Source organism: Manis javanica, chromosome X, assembly GCF_040802235.1.
Source record: "Manis javanica isolate MJ-LG chromosome X, MJ_LKY, whole genome shotgun sequence".
In the NCBI taxonomy this organism is placed as follows: domain Eukaryota; kingdom Metazoa; phylum Chordata; class Mammalia; order Pholidota; family Manidae; genus Manis; species Manis javanica.
In genome coordinates this window covers 105,021,796-105,040,432 of record NC_133174.1, presented here as the reverse complement: position 1 = coordinate 105,040,432, position 18,637 = coordinate 105,021,796, and the positions used below count along the sequence as shown (strand labels likewise).

General features: G+C 38.1%; 1 protein-coding gene across 1 annotated transcript in view; it reads right to left on the bottom strand.

The window, feature by feature from the left end:
* The window catches only part of HTR2C (5-hydroxytryptamine receptor 2C), a 412,057-nt gene extending 393,948 nt beyond the window's left edge, over positions 1-18,109 (bottom strand). Inside the window, exon 1 of the mRNA XM_037016967.2 lies at positions 17,546-18,109. The gene's annotated coding sequence lies outside the window, so the exon portion shown is untranslated. The remainder of the gene's footprint in view (positions 1-17,545) is intronic.
* Between the last annotated feature and the right edge of the window lie 528 nt (positions 18,110-18,637).

Here is an 18,637-nt window from a genome sequence, read left to right as displayed (position 1 = left end):
AAAAATGATGAATAGATTTGTACATAAGAGTAGGTATGTGTAAAAATTCATGTGAACTCTAAAAAAAGAGGACTAATTTTTTAATAAATAAGCATATTGAGCTTAATAAAAAAAGATTTCATGCAATTAATAGGGAGAAAAAAGCAGGAGTTGCAGCACTTGTATCAGACAAAATAGATTTCAAAACAGAGAAAGTAACAAGAACAAAGAATGACATTACATAATGATAAAGGGGTCAGTCCAGCAAGAGGATATAACTGTTATAAATACCTGTGTACTCAACACAGGATCACCTACATATGTGAAACAAATACTAACAGAATTAAAGGGGAAAATAGAATCAATGCATTCATTTTAGGAGACTTCAACACCCCACTCATTCCAAAGGACAGATCAACCAGACAGAACATAAGTAAAGAGACAGAGGCACTGAACAACATATTAGAACAGATGGACCTAATGGACATCTACAGAACACTCCATCCAAAAGCAGCAGGGTACACATACTTCTCAAGTGCACATGGAACATATTTAAGAATAGATTATATACTAGGCCACAAAAATAGCCTTGGTAAATTAAAAAAGATTGAAATGGTACCAACCAGCTTCTCATATCACAAAGGTATGAAACTAGAAATAAATTACGCAGAGAAAACATAAAAGCCCACAAACACAAGGAGGCTTAATAACATGCTCCTAAATAAGCAATGGATCAATGACCAATTAAAAATAGACAAAGCAATATATGGAGAGAAATGTCAAGAATAATTCAACACCATAAAATCTGTGGGATGCAGTGAAGGCCGTGCTAAGAGGGAAGTATATTGCAATACAGGCCTACCTCAGGAAAGAAGAACAATTCCAAATGAACAGTCTAAACTCACAATTAATGAAACTAGAAAAGGAAGAAGAAATGAGGCCCAAAGTCAACAGAAGGAAGGACATATAAAGATTAGAGCATAAATAAATAAAATTGAGACGAATACAACAATAGGAAGAATCAATGAAAGCAAGAGCTGGTTCTTTTGGAAAATAAAGAAAATAGGTAACCCTCTACCAGACTTATCAAGAAAAAAAGAGAGTCTAAACACATAAACAGAATCGGAAATGAGAAGGAAAAATCAATACAGACACCAGAGAAATACAAAGAATTATGAGAGAATACTATGAAAAATTATATGGCAACAAACTGGATAACCTAGAAGAAATGAACAAGTTTCTAGAAAAATATAACCTTCCAAGGCTGACCCATGAAGAAACAGAATATCTGAGTAGACCAATTACCAGCAAGGAAATTGAATTTGTAATAAAAAAACTACCTAAGAACAAAATCCCTGGACCAGATGGTTTCACTGCTGAATTTTATCAAACGTTTAGTGAAGACCTAATATCCAGCCTCCTTAAAATTTTCCAAAAAGTATAAGAGGAGGGAATACTCCCAATCTCATTCTATGAGGCCAACATCACTCTAATACCAAAACAAGGCAAAAACAGCACAGGAAAGAAAATTACAGACCAATATCACTGATGAACATAGATACAAAAATAATCAACAAAATATTAGCAAACAGAATTCAAAAATACATCAAAAAGATCATCCATTATGATCAAGTGGAATTCATCCCAGGGATGCAAGGATGGTACGACATTTGAAAATCCATCAACATCATCCACCACATCAACAAAAAGGACAAAAACCATATGATCATCTCCACAGATGCAGAAAAAGCATTCGACAAAATTCAACATCCATTCATGATAAAAACTCTCAACAAAATGGGTATAGAGGGCAAGTACCTCAACATAATAAAGGGCATATATGCAAACCCACAGCCAACATTATACTTAACAGTGAGAAGCTGAAAGCTTTTCCTTTAAGATCGGGAACAAGACAAGGGGGGCATGCTCTACCCACTTTTATTCAACATAATACTGGAGGTCCTAGCCATGGCAAACAGACAGCACAAAGAAATAAAAGGTATCTAGATTTGTAAGGAAGAAGTCAAACTGTCCCTGTTTGCAGATGACATGATATTGTATATAAAAAAACCTAAAGAATCCACTCCAAAACTACTAGATCTAATATCTGAATTCAGCAAAGTTGTGGGATACAAAATTAATACACAGAAATCTGTGGCATTCTGATACACTAACTATGAACTAGCAGAAAGATAAATCAGGAAAACAATTCCATTCACAATTGCATCAAAAAGAATAAAATACCTAGGAATATACCTAATGAAGGAAGTGAAAGACCTATACTCTGAAAACTACAAAACACTCATGAGAGAAATTAAAGAAGATACCAATAAATGAAAATGCATCTCATGCTCATGGATAGGAAGAATTAATATTGTCAAAATGACCATCCTGCCTAAAGTAATCTACAGATTAAGTGCAATCCCTATCAAAATATCAACCGCATTCTTCAACGAACTGGAAAAAATAGTTCTAAAATTCATATGGAACCACAAAAGACCCTGAAGAGTCAAAGGAATCCTGAGAAGGAAGAATAAGGCTGGGGAAGTCTCGCTTCCCAATTTCAAGCTCTACTACAAAGCCACAGTAATCAAGACAATTTGGTAGTGGCACAAGAACAGAACCACAGACCAGTGGAACAGAATAGGGAGTCCAGATATTAACCCAAACATATACGGTCAATTAACATATGATAAAGGAGCCATGGATATACAATGGGGAAATGACAGCCTCTTCAACAGCTGGTGTTGGCAAAACTGGATGTCTACATGTAAGAGAATGAAACTGGATCATTGTATAACCCCATGCACAAAAGTAAGTTCAAAATGGATCAAAGAATTGAATGTAAGTCATTAAACCATAAAACTCTTAGAAAAAAACATAGGTAAAAATCTCTTGGACATAAACATGAGCAATTTCTTCATGAACATATCTCCCTGGGCAAGGGAAACAAAAGCAAAAATGAACAAGTGGGACTGTATCAAGCTGGAAAGCTTCTGTACAGCAAAGGACACCATCAACAGAACAAAAAGGCATCCTACAGTATGGGAGAATATATTCATAAATGATATATCTGATAAGGCGTTGACATCCAAATTATATGAAGAGCTCACACTCCTCAACAAGCAAAAAGCAAATAATCCTATTAAAAAATGGGCAGAGGAGCTGAACAGACACTTCTCCAAAGAAGAAATTCAGATGGCCAACAGGCACATTAAAAGATGCTCCACATCCCTAATCATCAGAGAAATGCAAATTAAAACCACAATGAGATATCACCTTACACCAGTTAGGATGGCCACCATCCAAAAGACAAACAACAACAAATGTTGTCAAGGATGTGGAGAAAGGTGAACCCTCCTGCACTGCTGGTGGGAATGTAAACTAGTTCAACCATTGTGGAAAGCAGTATTGAGGTTCCTCAAACAACTCAAAATAGAAATACCATTTGACCCAGGAATTCCACTCCTAGGAATTTACCCTAAGAATACAGGAGCCCAGTTTGAAAAAGACAGATGCACCCCTATGTTTATTGCAGCACTATTTACAATAGCCAAGAAATGGAAGAAACCTAATTGTCCATCAGTAGATGAATGGATATAGAAGCGGTGGTAAGTGTACACAATGGAATATTACTCAGCCATAAGAAAAAAACAAATCCTACCATTTGCAACAACATGGATGGAGCTAGAGGGTATTATGCTCAGTGAAATAAACCAGGCAGAGAAAGACAAGTATCAAATGATTTCACTTATCTGTATAGTATAAGAACAAAGAAAAAAACTGAAGGAACAATAAGCAGTGGACTCACAGAACCCAAGAATGGACTAAGAGTTACCAAAGGGAAAGGGACTGGGGAGGATGGGTGGGAAGGGTGGTAAAAGGGGGAAAAAGGGGCATTACAATTAGCACACATAATGTAGTGGGGTGGGGGCACAGGGAAAGCAGTATACAACACAGAGAAGACAAGTAATGATTCTACAGCATGTTGCTACACTGATGGACAGTGACTGTAATGGGGTATGTGGTGGGGAGTTGATAATAGGGGGAGTCTAGTAACCATAATGTTGTTCATGTAATTGTTCATTAATGATAGTAAAATAAAAAAAGAAAATGAAAAAAAATGAATGACTTCTGGTGCTGGGAACAGTCACTTGATATTCAGACAATTAATTTTATTGGAGAGTCTAATCTATAGTTTGCCTATTCCTTACTTGTAAGATAAGCCAAGGTAGAATTCAGATATCAACTGCATGGTAATAACAAATATTCACATGACTCCTACCTGTAAGGCTCTTAACCATTTCCATTTGCATTGTTTAACCACCCTAATCCATTACTGGACACACAGAAGGTGCTTAACTCATGTTTGCTGATTCATTTTTTTTAACTAATATAAGAGCAACAGGACTGAACACAAATGACTCCATACACATGGAGATTTTTTTTTTTAATGAAAAGTATCCACTGAAAATGTCAGTGAGTCAGTAAAAAAGAGATTTGGTTAGTATACGTTTAGATGATAATGAAAAAGCCACCTGATAGAGTTTATCCAAATTCATATTCTTTCTTCAGGCTTTGAGGCAAAGAGGTTTTCACAGCAGTATTTTAATCCCGTGCAATTTTTTAAACCTACTCTACTGCTTGAAATTTCACTAAGTTTAACAGTAACTTTTTTTCTGCCAAATCCTTTATACAGAGTTCATATATTGGACCTTCTACTAGACTCTAAACTGCTGGAGATCAGAAGTAAACACTGTTTCCTCTTGGAGCACTTGGAGGCCTTGGAGTACTCAGTCAAATGTGTTGCACAAAGCAGAACCTTATCAGTGAATGTAATCATGCATATTGAGAAAAAAACAGTTTCATTTTGACTATTCCAAGATAAATATGATCCTTAGATATACCTCTAAGCTTTGAAGTAATAAATGCTTAATGTTTGAACCTGTGTTCTTTTCTTTCTACGTTTTCTCCCTTGAAAAGTCTTGAAATCCAGCTAAACAAGAGAGTAGTATGGACTGATTCAACTTATTTTATGTCCAGGTTTGACCTGTCTCCAGAGATCCAGTATCATATTTACAGCTACCCAAAGAACATCTGATGCTGCATGTTTCACCATTCTCTAAATATATTTAAATCAAAGGTAACTATCTTACCCACAGTAATGAGTTTCTAATTTACCTTTTTTCACACTGTGAACCATAAATGTCCTATACCCTTTTTGAATGTTTCCCTTCCTCTGTGTAAATTCAAACCCTAATTACCTTAGGCTCCAGTTCAGTTCCTATCTTCTCTAGTAAAATCCCTTTAATTGTTTTTCTCTTTCTTCATCTGTACATGGCACATAATTCAGTATTTCATTATATAATGCCTCAAATTTTGTTTCATGTCTATATATTTTATCTTACCAAATAAAATGTAAGTTCCTCTGTGGTAGGAGCCATACCACACAAAAAATGTTCATTATATACAGGCTTGACATTTTTGTGACTCTAAGAATAAATGCTACATTCTATGCCATGTTTTCACAATATCAGGTACAATTAAGCTTAAGAAAAATGTCTTAAGTGATGATGATGACAGGAATCTTTATGATTACTCAGCTAAATCCAGAGTAGGCTTGCACAGATTAAAATCTGGCTGAGGACAAAAGTTTGAATAATTTTTTTGAAATCATTTTATATCAACACAGATGGTGTAACTTTAGATTCATTAAAGATGGTAATAAAGGAACTGGATATTATTTTCAGGGGGAAGTAATTAGAAATCAAAATAGAACATTGCGAGAAGTCATGAACAAGCTAAAAATGACCTTTCCTTTTCTCCTTCCTACCATCTGGGTTCACCCTTAAAGATTCAACAGTTCTGAACACAAATATAGTAAATTGAATACATCTCATAAAAGAAAGGTTCTGATATAGAGAAAAAAGTTCATATGAAATATAATTAAAGACCTCCTGATGACTATCTGTCCACAAATTTCCTTTTCTTTTGAAGTTGTTTATAAAGTAATAGCTTACATATCCAATTAAATCCAATATATTAAAGGAGTAAGACAATTTCTAATCATGGAGCTCAGTCATAAACTAAACATCGACGACACTGATATTCAGCAAAAGATTAATGAATGCTTGTGGAGGTTTTGTGACTGCAGACAGTTTAATTTAAACCACCTAAAAATGATTATGTTTAATTTGTTATTGATGGCCAATGATTCTTTAAATTTATTTTAAGTAATAAAAGGCAAAAACAAGAGGCAATTTCACTCATTCAGGAATTTTAAAATAATGACTCATTTCTAATTCAGGGCACTGGGGTGAATGGAAAATCACATGGTCAAGACCCTAAGTGAGGATTGGCTTTAGTCAGCTTAAGGATTTCATCCATAGTTGAAGAGTCATGATTATCTTCTGGGCTGAAATATTAACTACCTGAGTATTATTATTTGAAGTGAATTTTCAGAACTAGAAAACTGTTGCAATTTTCAAAAGATTGCAGCATTTGAAATGGTCCTAGTAGCCATCCAGTCTGATTTACTTTTTGAACAGGTGAGGACATAGCTCATAAAAGACTAGAACCCAGGTCGTTTAACTCAAATTTGCACTATAAAACTTTTCCCACAGTGTCGTGTGCTTTTATATATTAATTATTCAGCAACTCTATATTGAAAGAAGCCACAATGTATAATGATGCATGCAGAAGGTGGTGGGGTGGATGTATAAACATGAATAATATATATTTTTGTCCTCTGTGAATTCATAATCCCATAGTAAAGATAAAACTCAAATTAAAAAGAAAGATGATGCATATAAAACCTTAAACACTGTACCTGGCACATAGCAGATCCTGAAACCTAAAAAAACAAATAACAACAAAATGCAATACATTGTGCTAAGTGCCACAGAAGTGGTACAAACAATAAATGTCTATTTTCTTTCAAATTTGAAATTCAAATTCTAGTATTCTTATGTATGTGGGTGTCAGTCTAGATGATTCTTTTTATATGGCCAGTAGTCTTTTTCACTACACATGCAAAATAATAACACACTTGAATTTTAAGCATTGTTTCTTGGCTTTACAGTCTGCATGATACCCTTTGTCTTCTCCCCAGACCCCACCATAATAAAACAGTGCATCTTTCTCTGAATTAAGCATGAGACTGTTCACAGTTATTTCCCAATGTCACCCATTACCTGGAGTTCATCACTACATGGCCCACCTCGTAGTCCATTTCATCTTGGCATTTGACAGCTACTTTGGCATCTGGTTGCCATTAACCATTCATATGCTCTGCCCAAGAGTTGGGGAGCATTATTTTCTGCCACTGTGGTGGATGTGGAAGATATGCAGAGTTCAAATATGGGATTGGGAAGTTGTCTGAAGTAAGCTTTAAAGCACTGACCCTAAGATTCTATCTATAATCATGGAATGAGAAAAGGGGCACATTTGTACAGCATTTTGTACCAACAATTCTGAAGCTATATTGATGGATTTAATTGGGAGTAGATGGAGAAAGGTGATTCAAGAATGACTCCATGGCAGAAAGAATAAGCATTACTTTAATTATCATATGAAAGTAAAGAAATTAGGGAGGAGGGGTATTTAAAAATTTCTAACAGTGAGTGCTGTCATAAATGAATTCTGTATTATATTACAGAAATAAATGTACTTTTATTTGACCTTATTGCTTCACTTTGAATCAAGAGACAGAATATCTACTGTGGATATGGACAAATTTGGCTGCTCTTCTGAAAATGGTATTTACCCAAAGAAAATACAAAACTTAAGGTAAAAAATATATCAAATTCCTTTATAGCAATGTATTATCTTCTAAGGTTCTCAATGTTTCTAACTTGTAAATTCTATTTTCATTTCAGTGATAAAATCTGTGAGACTCCTTTCCATATTCATTTCCCCACTTTACATATTCATATAATTTGTGTCTTTAGATTTGTAACCTTAAGGATGTAAGTCATATAACCTCCGGTGGTTTCTATATTCTTGTTTGTAACAAAGAGGTTTGAAGAATCCATATAGAAAGATCAACTAGTACAAGTCTCTGATTTTATAGTTGTAGTTACTGAGGCTCAAGTAGAGCAAGTGATTGGTCCATTTTTCCTTCCTTCATTCCTTTCCTCCCTGAATGGGAGAGTAGGGAAGGAAGAAATCAATGTTGTCTGTCCCATAAAGTGCAGAATGGTATTATTATTTGGAATTGCCTTTTCTGTCTAATAAGATCTCAGCTTCTTTAGGGAAGCATTGTTTAATATGTGCTATCACCTCTCCAACATTGTGTTGAATACACAGTAGGCTTTCAACAAATACTTGTTGAAATTCTGTAATTCTCTACAGGCTTTTTATTCACCTTCATATTATAGGTGACTAATTTGTAGATGAACATGGATAGTGAATTTTGTAAACTTTACCAAAATTTCAGATAATTGGCTTGAGGTTTGGCAGTGGAAGCAGGAAAAGATGTGGTAGATGGTTATCCAATGAGAGGAGCGTAATGAGCCATCAAACTAATGAATCTGGGCTTGCCAACTTAAGATTTTTGGAGAGCAAGAGCCATGGTATAGACAGAAAGTAGAATGGTGGTTGCAAGGGGCTGAGGGAGAGGAGAATGGGAATTATTGTTTAACGGGTACAGAGTTTCAGTTTAACAAGATGAAAAGAGTTTTGGAGATGGGTATTGGTGATGGTTGCACACAATGTGAATGCATTTGACACTATTGAACTGTATACTTAAAAATAGTTAAGATGGTCAATTTTATGTTATGTGTATTTAACCACAACAAAAATAGTTTTTAAAAAAGAAGTAACTATTCTAATAAAAGGTATTTTCCATAGGGTAGGAAGAGTCATTATATAAGTGAGTAGTTTGGGGCCTTATAATTCTACCATACATCCTAAGTTCTTTTCCATTTGTATAGTGATTTTTTAGATAGGGAGAGAGGCAAGAGGAAAGGAATAGAGAAATGAGTCTATTGAGAAACCAGCTTGGTTTAAAATAAAATTGCTAGAAAGACACCAGATCCTTCTTGTTTTACTTCCACTAAGAAAGAGCCATTGACTTCTCTCTGAATCTATTTTAGACTGACATTACATTTAATAATATAAAATATAAAATATGGACCTGTTAGCCCTTTAGGAGTCAGTAACTAACCAAAAAAAAAAAAAATTGCTAGAAAAATCTACCTATAGCCACAAAGCCATTAAATTAACTTTAACTGTTTCTCTAATCTAAAACAAAAAAACCTAAAAGATACATGATTTTATCACTACAAGCAATCCATTAATAGCACCTCTGATTTCCTATCAAATTATGAAGCTGAGGCAATAAAGCTCCTGTTTACAAATTCATTTGCTACAAAGGTATTTGGGAACTATTTTTAAAGAAAAAGTTGTGCTTCACTCTGAACTATCAATGCATACCACAAAATGAGTGTAGACTTTGCAGTTACTAAATAAAAGCTAAATAACAAGAGAATTCTATAGCCAGAATGTGGAACTAGTCCTAACCATTGATCATATCTTCACCAGATAAGTATGTGGCCAACAAAATGGGCCATATATATATTTGAGAGAGACTCCCCATTCTATTGCCTACATATATATAATATGGTATATTACACTGTGATATGGAAAAATAAAACTGTATATGGCAGGGCTAAGCTTTAGCTAAACGAGTTTAAGAAAATTTATAATTTCTTAATTGTTCTACAATATGTTCAGAGAGAGTACCTGAAACCGTTTCAGAGAAATCTGTTATTATGTTAGATGCCTTGAGCTCTTAAATGCTATTTATTGTGCAGCTGTGCTAAAAAGTCTATTTTAGTTTTTTCTTTATCTTTTCCACTTTTAAATTAACCATTGGAGCATATATTCCTAGAAGGATAAATAGATAGGTATAGATAGATATATAGAAAATACATTTCTAGAAGGATAGTTATGGATAGACAGGTGATAGAGATAGAAATAGCATATATATAAGGTAACACATAATCAAGATACGTTGATTACCTACTATGGACAAGAGGTTTGACATATATGTGGGCTGGTCAGCAAACGTTTTCTGCAAGAGGTGGGGCTTGAAGCAGACCTTGACGACCAGGTAGCATTTAAATAGGGGGAGCTCATAGTACAAGACTGGACTTCTCCAATCTTACTCCAATATTTCTAGTAATAAATTATTGTTGAATCACAAGTCAGGTTTGGGTCCTTAAAATGGAAGTAGTTGGTTTGGTTTCTGTTTTCATTTTTGTCTTAAAGTAACTTCTAAAAAAACCTTTAAGCATGCAGGATGTTTGTAAATACTTTCTTTGAACCTTGCATTAAGTTTAGTTTAATTACTGTATTCTGATGGTATCTTTCTACCTGGGCTCAGATCAGTAAACTAAAAAACTGACAATTGCTTTTTACAATACCTGTTTTCCAAGTCATAGTTATCAAATTAATTCTATTAATGCCAGTGTGAAAAGGTAATAAATGGCAAATGGGTCCAGACAACAGGTCAAACCTCCCTGATACATGATTTAATGACCCTTCTGTCACTCCAGTCTCAGACCTCCAGGACTTTGACTTTCCTATTTGAATTCCAAGTAGGCAACTATTATATAGATGATGAAATTTGAATGGCTTTTGTTGTGGTGTCACATACAGGACAAACCACACACGTGTCCAACTCACTCTAGTGACACCTGACCCTTTCCAGTCATCCTCTGTATATAATAGCATTATTTATCTGATTTCATTGCCCTCTTTAAATGATCTCTGTAATTCCCCTGAGCTGCACTCAGGCTTCCTGTCCCTCGGCCCCTCAGCATTAACAGTACTTCCTCATTTGCTCTACTTGTTGGTAGCTGAATCTCCAGATGAAGTACTGTATGCCTATCTTACTACCTTGCCAAACTTCATATTAATGATTAATGAACACTGTCAATAATAATATCCTCAGGCTCACATGCAAATCTGTTCTGTCCAAGGACTAGTGGCTACAGTATGAAAGAAAAATTAGCTAATTCCTAAACAAAGGCAGTAGAGTTTACTGCTTCACAGCATGTTCTCTGGAATCAAAACTCCCTGGTTTTAAGCTTGGTGGTAGTCAATTAATTGGAGCAGACTATTTAACTGCTTTGTGGTGCTTCAGTTTCTCCATCTGCAAACTATGGATATTAGTATTGCCTCCTCATGGGGTATTGGTGAGGCTCATATAAGTGAACACAAATGTCTTAGGAAGATGTAGTACATTGTAGTACATAGTAATTTTCAATAAAGAAAGCTATTATCATCTTTTATACCTCTTTTGAAGAATAATTACTTGCTAACTTGAGCAAATCTTCCTACCTTGATTATAGGAAGATGTACCTGAAAGTATTGGGTAAGTCTTGATTATCAAGATAAAATGAGATATGTGAGCTTAAAATACACTTACAAAAATATTTAAACCTGTGACATTTACTCAGAGGCATTTACTAATAACTTTAAAGACCACAGTGACTTTTTATAAAAATGCAAAGATAAAGAGAACCCTAGTCAGTTTGTTCATTGCTATTCTTTTCTAGACATGAGTTGACACTGTCTTTGGTTTTGGTGGAGTTTAATTTTCATTTCCAAAATTTTGATATTGAGCCTACCTTCACATCCTGCATTACAATGCTGAGTCAACTCCAAATACTCACCCTCCTTTCCTCACTCCCAATCCAGCTGTTGCATTTTCTTTGGAAGGCTACACTCACTGCCTACCTTCAGGCTTCCCAGGCTCAATCATCACCTTGTACACTCAGTCCTTCCTGCTGCTCCAAGGAGACTTGAACTAATCTCTATCTCTTCACTCCTGTTATCAGAAATCTACTTCCCTTACTATTCACCAGAGAATATCTTGTTCTTGTGGTCACCTGGGCTTGAGCAATGGGAGAAATGTTTAAGAATTTAGGGCAGATGAAATGGCCATTGCTGACCACCTGTATACTCAAAATTTTTCCATGTGCCAAAAGAAACTCTGATAGAGGAGTATGGTTGGGGATGGAATGCAGCATAAGCTCATGAAAATATTTAATGGAAGAGGGATCAGAAGGAAAGCATGGTTATGCTAATAACTAGAAGTGTATTAATAAGAATTATTACTGTTACAAAGGATCCATTTTTCAATATAAGGAAGATTAAAGAAGTTTCTATGTGAAGGACAAGGAACAAAAAGGAACCATGTAAGATACTGCAGAAAGAGAGGAAAATGCCATGGATGAGATCTTCAGAATAGGGAAGAAACAGGATCGAATGCATAGATGGAGGAATTAACTTTGTAGAAGAGCAGGGGTACTTATTTTTCTGAGGTAAAACAAAAGAAGTAAGGCTAGGAGGAATAAACAAATGTCTAGAGGTAGAGGAAGGATAAGAGATAAGCTAATAAAGACATTTTCTTAACACACTTCCTTAGCTTCTGTTTTCTCTGTGCAGTGTGAAAGAAAGACTGCTGAAATTAGAGGATAGGAGAGTGGAATAGAGAAGTTGAGAGGAGTTTCAAAAGTGTGTCACATGTGTCTAGGGATATAGGAAAGGGAATTAACAAGTGAAATTGGCATGTAAAAGGATGCTGAGCAGTATTGAGGGCCCAGTTGAGATGGGAGACCATAAATGTGCAGTTTTGTTAGTTTTCTCCATTAATACTCAGCATTCAGAGTAGAAAGTAGGATAGACTAACCCCAAATAGTGGAGGTAAAGGTGGGGGGCAGTGGAAGGGCAATGAGGAGGTGTACTGGGTGATGATGAGAAACCTTGATGTGACTATCATGAGGGTCAGACAAGGAAGAAAATAAAGTGAAGCCAAGTGAAAGAATTATAATCAGAAGCCTTTGGAAGGGTCCAGGAAGTTTTGATGAAGTTGAAGAGCAGGTGCAAGGGAAGCAGAGTGGGGGGAGTACTGAATGTCATCATCTGAGGGTAGGATTTCTGAACTCAAAATTTTAGAAATTGATGCATTTCAGGTGTATCCATGGGCCCGAAACCGAGGACAATGGAGGAGAAGAAGTCCAGGAATTATGAGGCTAGACCGTCATGTGGCACTCTTCATAGATACTGAGGTCTCCAGAAAATGGCAAGATTAATAATGGACAGTAAGAAAAAGCCAAGTGCCAAAAAGTTCAATGAAGGTGTAGACAGCAGAGACAAGAAAGAAATGTTGGAATGGTATAAGCTTCAATAAAGGATTGCTTAAACAAAAGTATAAGGGACATACTCTAGTGTGTTGGGAGTTTAAATGAAAAGAAGCCAGGACAGTTTCAACCATAACTTCAAACCCTTACATATGGAAGAGTAATAAGATTCTTGAAGCAAGGAGAGGTACAGGATAAGAATTAATCCATCTTCACTTGAGAGATCTGTTAGGAAATAGATCATCCTAGTAAGAGAAGTCCAGGTTTAGGTTAAGGCAACGAGGTGGACAAAATGTTCAGTGAAAAAGCTGAGAGTCCCTACCTTCTAGTACATTGCTGTCCAAAAAGAACTTTCTGCAGAGATCGAGATGGTCGATAACTGCACTTGCCAATAGCCACAAGCCACATATGGTTGTTGAGTACCTGAAATGTGGTCTGGTGAGGCTGATGGACTGAATTTGGAATGTTATTTAATTCCAAATAATTTAAGTTCAATTAGTCACATGTGGCTGGTGGCTGTTGTATTGGACAATGCAGTTTTAAAAGCTTTCTGATAGCTGTTAATAAATTTACATTGAACTATTAATAGGTATTGATAAAAATATATTGTCCTTCACAATGACTAAGATTAAAGAAGGAAATACCTGAATACAGAATTTCAAGTGCTGTGGAAAACCATGAAGGTTACTAGTTTGGGAGCCAAAAGGTCTTTCTAGTGCTTCTCAAATGAGACCATGTAAGTGGTCATCTATGAACATGGTTAACCCTAATTAATAAGATTAACTTTATGAAATGACAACCAGAAGTGCAAAGTTATAATAAGCAAGTGTCTTAGTAAACAGCAGGTGGCATGATTTTAACCACAGCTGAAAGGATAATAGATAGAATGAAGTGGTGATGTTGGGGACAGGGAGACAAAAACACAATGAATATTCCAGCTCATGTGCATCTTATTTGAAATCTGTTTCACTCTATCATTTGGGCATTAAAATGTCAGAAGTGACTGCCAAGGAGGTGTTGCATGTGAGCATGAGTATGAAATCTGCTAGTGACTGACGAAATAATGGAGCAGCTTAACTCCTTGGGTGGTTTCAATGTTATTTCTCTAAAATGGAGATTCCAGGCTGTTTTGCAGCAGTGTTCTCAGTATATGAGGAAGCCTAAAAGTGTTGTGAAGAAATGCAGTGATGGAGCAGTTGACTGATGGAATACTCATTAAGTTGGTTATTGGTGGTTTCTTTCTGAGATTCAACAGTATACAAGTTGTAGATAAAATAACATAGGTATTCTGTGACAGTGACAAATAATTATAATAAATATGGCTTTGTGCAAATATTTAAAAACTTTGAAATGCTCAATATCCATGTTTCACAGTAATCTATGGGTTAATTTATTATTATATTGATATATATTTGTATAATGCAATAATAAAATCTGTTATTAGTCCCAACTTATGGTCAAATTTTCCTAGTTTGTTCATGGTTCTCTAGGCCATCAGTGGAGAATATTTTACTATTTCTTCCACTAGACAACACTAAGCTTTACCAGATGCTCTACTAAAACACAAGTGTTATACATTCTCATTTTGTGAGGTTTCCCACTGCTATAAAAGTAAGGTGGTAAGAGGTTCTGTAAGGATTTTGCCAAATAGTCTGGAGCTTCAGGAGCCTTTGTAACTTGGGACTTAGTTTCCAATGGGCTCAGCAAGCAACCTTCTTCAGTCTTGGGCCTTGAATAATTTAATAGGAATAGCTGAGGATACTTAATATTGGTTACTCATAAACTCTCCTTCAAATTTTGCTTCAATTTTTGTGTTTCCCTTGGTGGAGAGAGATAACTTGTACTTGAAGGAATAAATAAATGGACCAGTCAAATAACTGAGGTTTGATGAAGGCTTTGGATTATTATTTAAATTCAGGTATTTATCAGTAATATTCCTATATAATTAAATTCTTTAGGTAGTGATAATCCTACAAATCTAACATAAGTTTAGAATTTATTTTCCAGAGGAGAAATCAGTTATCTGTAAACCACTGTGGATGAGATGCCCATGTTGCTTAAGCCCTGAATGGATTAGCCCAACATTCTGTCAGAGAGGTCAGGTCAGATTTTACTTCTATTGCTAAAGAAATAAACACATTTTTCCCAGGTAGCCTTAAAAGCACAAAGAAATAATTCTTATTCCATTGTCTTAATCTACAGGAATACCTTGAGAAATGGAAGGAAAAAAAATCCCATGGTGCTAATAAAATGGGAATAATATCTTCCTCTTCATAGGTTTCTATGAAGTAGGTTTACTATGTGAATTAATGTATATATGTAATGCTCCTGGCTCCACTCCTGGCCACCAGTATGTTCCCAAAAATGTCAGTTCTCACCTCTTTTTCCATGAATTCATACTGCACCAAAGCCTATCATGTTATTATCACCATCACCCACAACAGCTCAAGAAAGCATAGAAAGGGTTAATAACCCTCTCTAGATTACACAGATAGAAAAACACTGTCAGTGTTGGCTTTAGCACCCCAGATCCTACCTTGACATTGCAATCACAAGCCTTTTCACCTTCTGAATATCAGGACTTACGTTGTTTGGGCTTACTGCCATAGATGACAAAAGCTAGTAGGAAAGAAATCGTGAAGATGAAACAAATGATTTCTTTCCTCCCCAGGAGGATCAGAAGTACATATTTAAGGAATGAAAAATACAATTATATGTACTATAACCCACCTCCCTAAATATATAGAAAAACTAATTTAATTCCCTCACCCATGTGTGTATGTGTGTGTGTGTGGGGGGGTGACAGATGACTGCCAAAGATTAAGGTACTATGGTACAAAGCAATTACACTCAAGAAATTACACTCTTCAGAAAGAACAATATTCAGTGCGACTTAAATACTGCAAAAAGAAATGCAATGATCATGGTAGACATAATTTTCTCCCCCCGTGGGGCATGTCAGTTGGCCTTTTTCATCTGTCTACAAATATGTAGTCAACTACAGTAACACCTTGTTTCTACCGTGTTCATATTTTGATGGTCAGACGGCTGATATGTAGATAAACTTCTTAATCAAAATTTGAACTCTGGAACCCAGATGTCCTTTTGCTGCACTGTGTGTGAGGTCACAAAACTGGGGAGCTCAGGCAATGTCACTCCCAACCCCAACCGTTTTAGCTCAATGCTATTTTCCCAGAAAGCGAGGTTCCCTGGGTTAGCCTGCCTAAAGGGTATGTGGTGAGGGGCATGTGCGCTTAGCGGCTCAGCGATCAGAGGCTTCCTTGGATGGGACTGGTGATGGTAAATATTAATGAAGAAGCTGCGCGGTACAGAGATTCTCAGCCAAATTAGATAACCTCTAAGAGCTGAATGTCGCCCGGTGAATTTCAGTGGAGGAGCGCTGTCCCTTAAAAGGGTCTCGAACACAACACACAATGTTTGTCATCTTAGGTCGCACACTACCCAACAGGAAGCGAAAGGCAAAGGGCACGGCGCATAAAAAAAAAGACACAGGGAGACACGTTTTGCAATGACGAACTTTATGTGGCGTCAGGAACGGCAACCTGTTCTCGTGTTTTATCAGTTCCGAGGTACGTACGCTGTTAAGACTGCTTGTCAGGTTAAACTGAGTAAAGGAACCAGAATAAGAGACAGCCCTGGAGAATTGTCCGCAATCCTTTTCAAAAAATAAAACTGTCACCAAGTGACGTGGGTAAGCTAATAAAAAGGCTCTTTGTATGCCCTTATACTCTCCTCTTAAACTTACGTGACCATCAGCAACGCTGTTCAAATTCAGCCAACAGCTGTTAAACCGAGACACAGATCCGCAGTGTTTATCTCCCCAGTTACCGGTGTTCACTGAGACCCTCCGAAAATTACTGTCGGCTTTCAATGAGAACGTAACAGAGGATCTTTCACCCGTCTGCTCCCACTGTGCCAAGCCTCGAGCCCCCTGCCACTTGTCCGAAATCGTTTTTTAAAAAAAACATAGCTCGTACCCCAATTAACTTGCACCTTCCGCAGCTAGAACCTTTGCCCAGAGACACCCACGCTCAGTCTCCATCCAAACCCCTCACTTCTTGAGACCCCCACGCCCGCCTGGAATTCCCGGGCGACGGGTTCTCAAGACACCGCCACCGCCCAGAGCCTTCATCTCGAATCCCCGTTTCCCAACCTTCGATATTCCTGTGCCCCTCCAGGGGAACCTAAGCCGCTTTCTCCGCCCAGAGACCCCAGTCTCTCAGAGACCTGCACGTTCAGAGTCCCTCCCTCCTCTTCCTCCTCCCCCACCTCCCGGTCGGGCCAGTGCGGTCTTGCAAGCTGCAACCATCCGGGACCTGTCCCCGCTCCCCACCCCATCCCCCGCCTAAACCGTTAGGGTCTCGCTAGCAATGCCTCCCGGGGCTCCAACTTACCACAAGCGTCCGGGAGGAAGACAAGGCAGCAGTCGCCGCGGCGGCAGCTAAACGAGAAATGGACTCGGCTGCAATCGCCCAGCGGAGCCCGCGGCAGTCGTGCTGCGCTGCGCTGCGCTGCGCGCCGCAATCTCGCGCCTCGGCAGAGGGAGGGACGGAGGAAGCTCGGGGCGATTGCAAGCGCCGGCGAGTCGACCTCCTCTGGGCGACCGTGCGCCCCCGGACAGGTTTGGCTGGTCTCTCTCCACTATCTTACTCTAGCTTAGTAACTGACCACCTCCAGCATCTCTGCACTATTCGCGTCTTCTTTCTTCTTCGATGGCCCCTAACTAACTACACTACTCTAAACGGACGAAGGCCATCACGCGAGCACCACGAAGATCTCGACGATTCCGACGGACAATGGCGTACAAGAAGAGTGAAGAAAAGTTCATATGCAATCGCAGGTAAGGGGCAGGCAGGCCGATGGAGCAGCCAAGGCTGGTAAGCTGCTCCAAAGGCAAGATCGGAAATCTCGGTGCACCCGAGGAGGGAGCGTCCTCGGCGAGCTCCAGAGCACCTACCCCGCGCTGGCGAAGCTGCACTGCTCTCTTGGGCCAAACGCGGGATGAGGGGCGGAGCCATGAGCGGCCAATCCGCGCTCAGCGTTACGCAGCCCCCGGCCTGTTTGGACCAGTCTTTCAGTGCATCAGAAGCCTGCTGGCAGCGGGCGCGAGACCCCATGGTGGTTGTGATTAACTTGATTCACGAGGCCTGGAGACTGGGGGAATCCGGGGTCAGTCTTGGGGGGGGGGTTCTTAATGTATCTTTAAAGATCCAAAGAACACCCCGCTCCAAGCGCGCGCCCGCGCGCGCGTGCGCGCGCGCGCGCACACACACACACACACACACACACACAGACGAACATTTCAAATGCTTCTCAAATCTTGGAAGTTCCACCGAATTTTGAAACTCCTTCCGAGGATCAGGGATCCGACTCCTTCCTCTTTCCCCAACAAGAGCAACTGAAGCATTCACAGGGGAAAGCACGTTTAGTGCGCAAAAGGCCATGACCCTGTTATAAGGACGCTTCCCCACCCTTGTCCCCAGCCC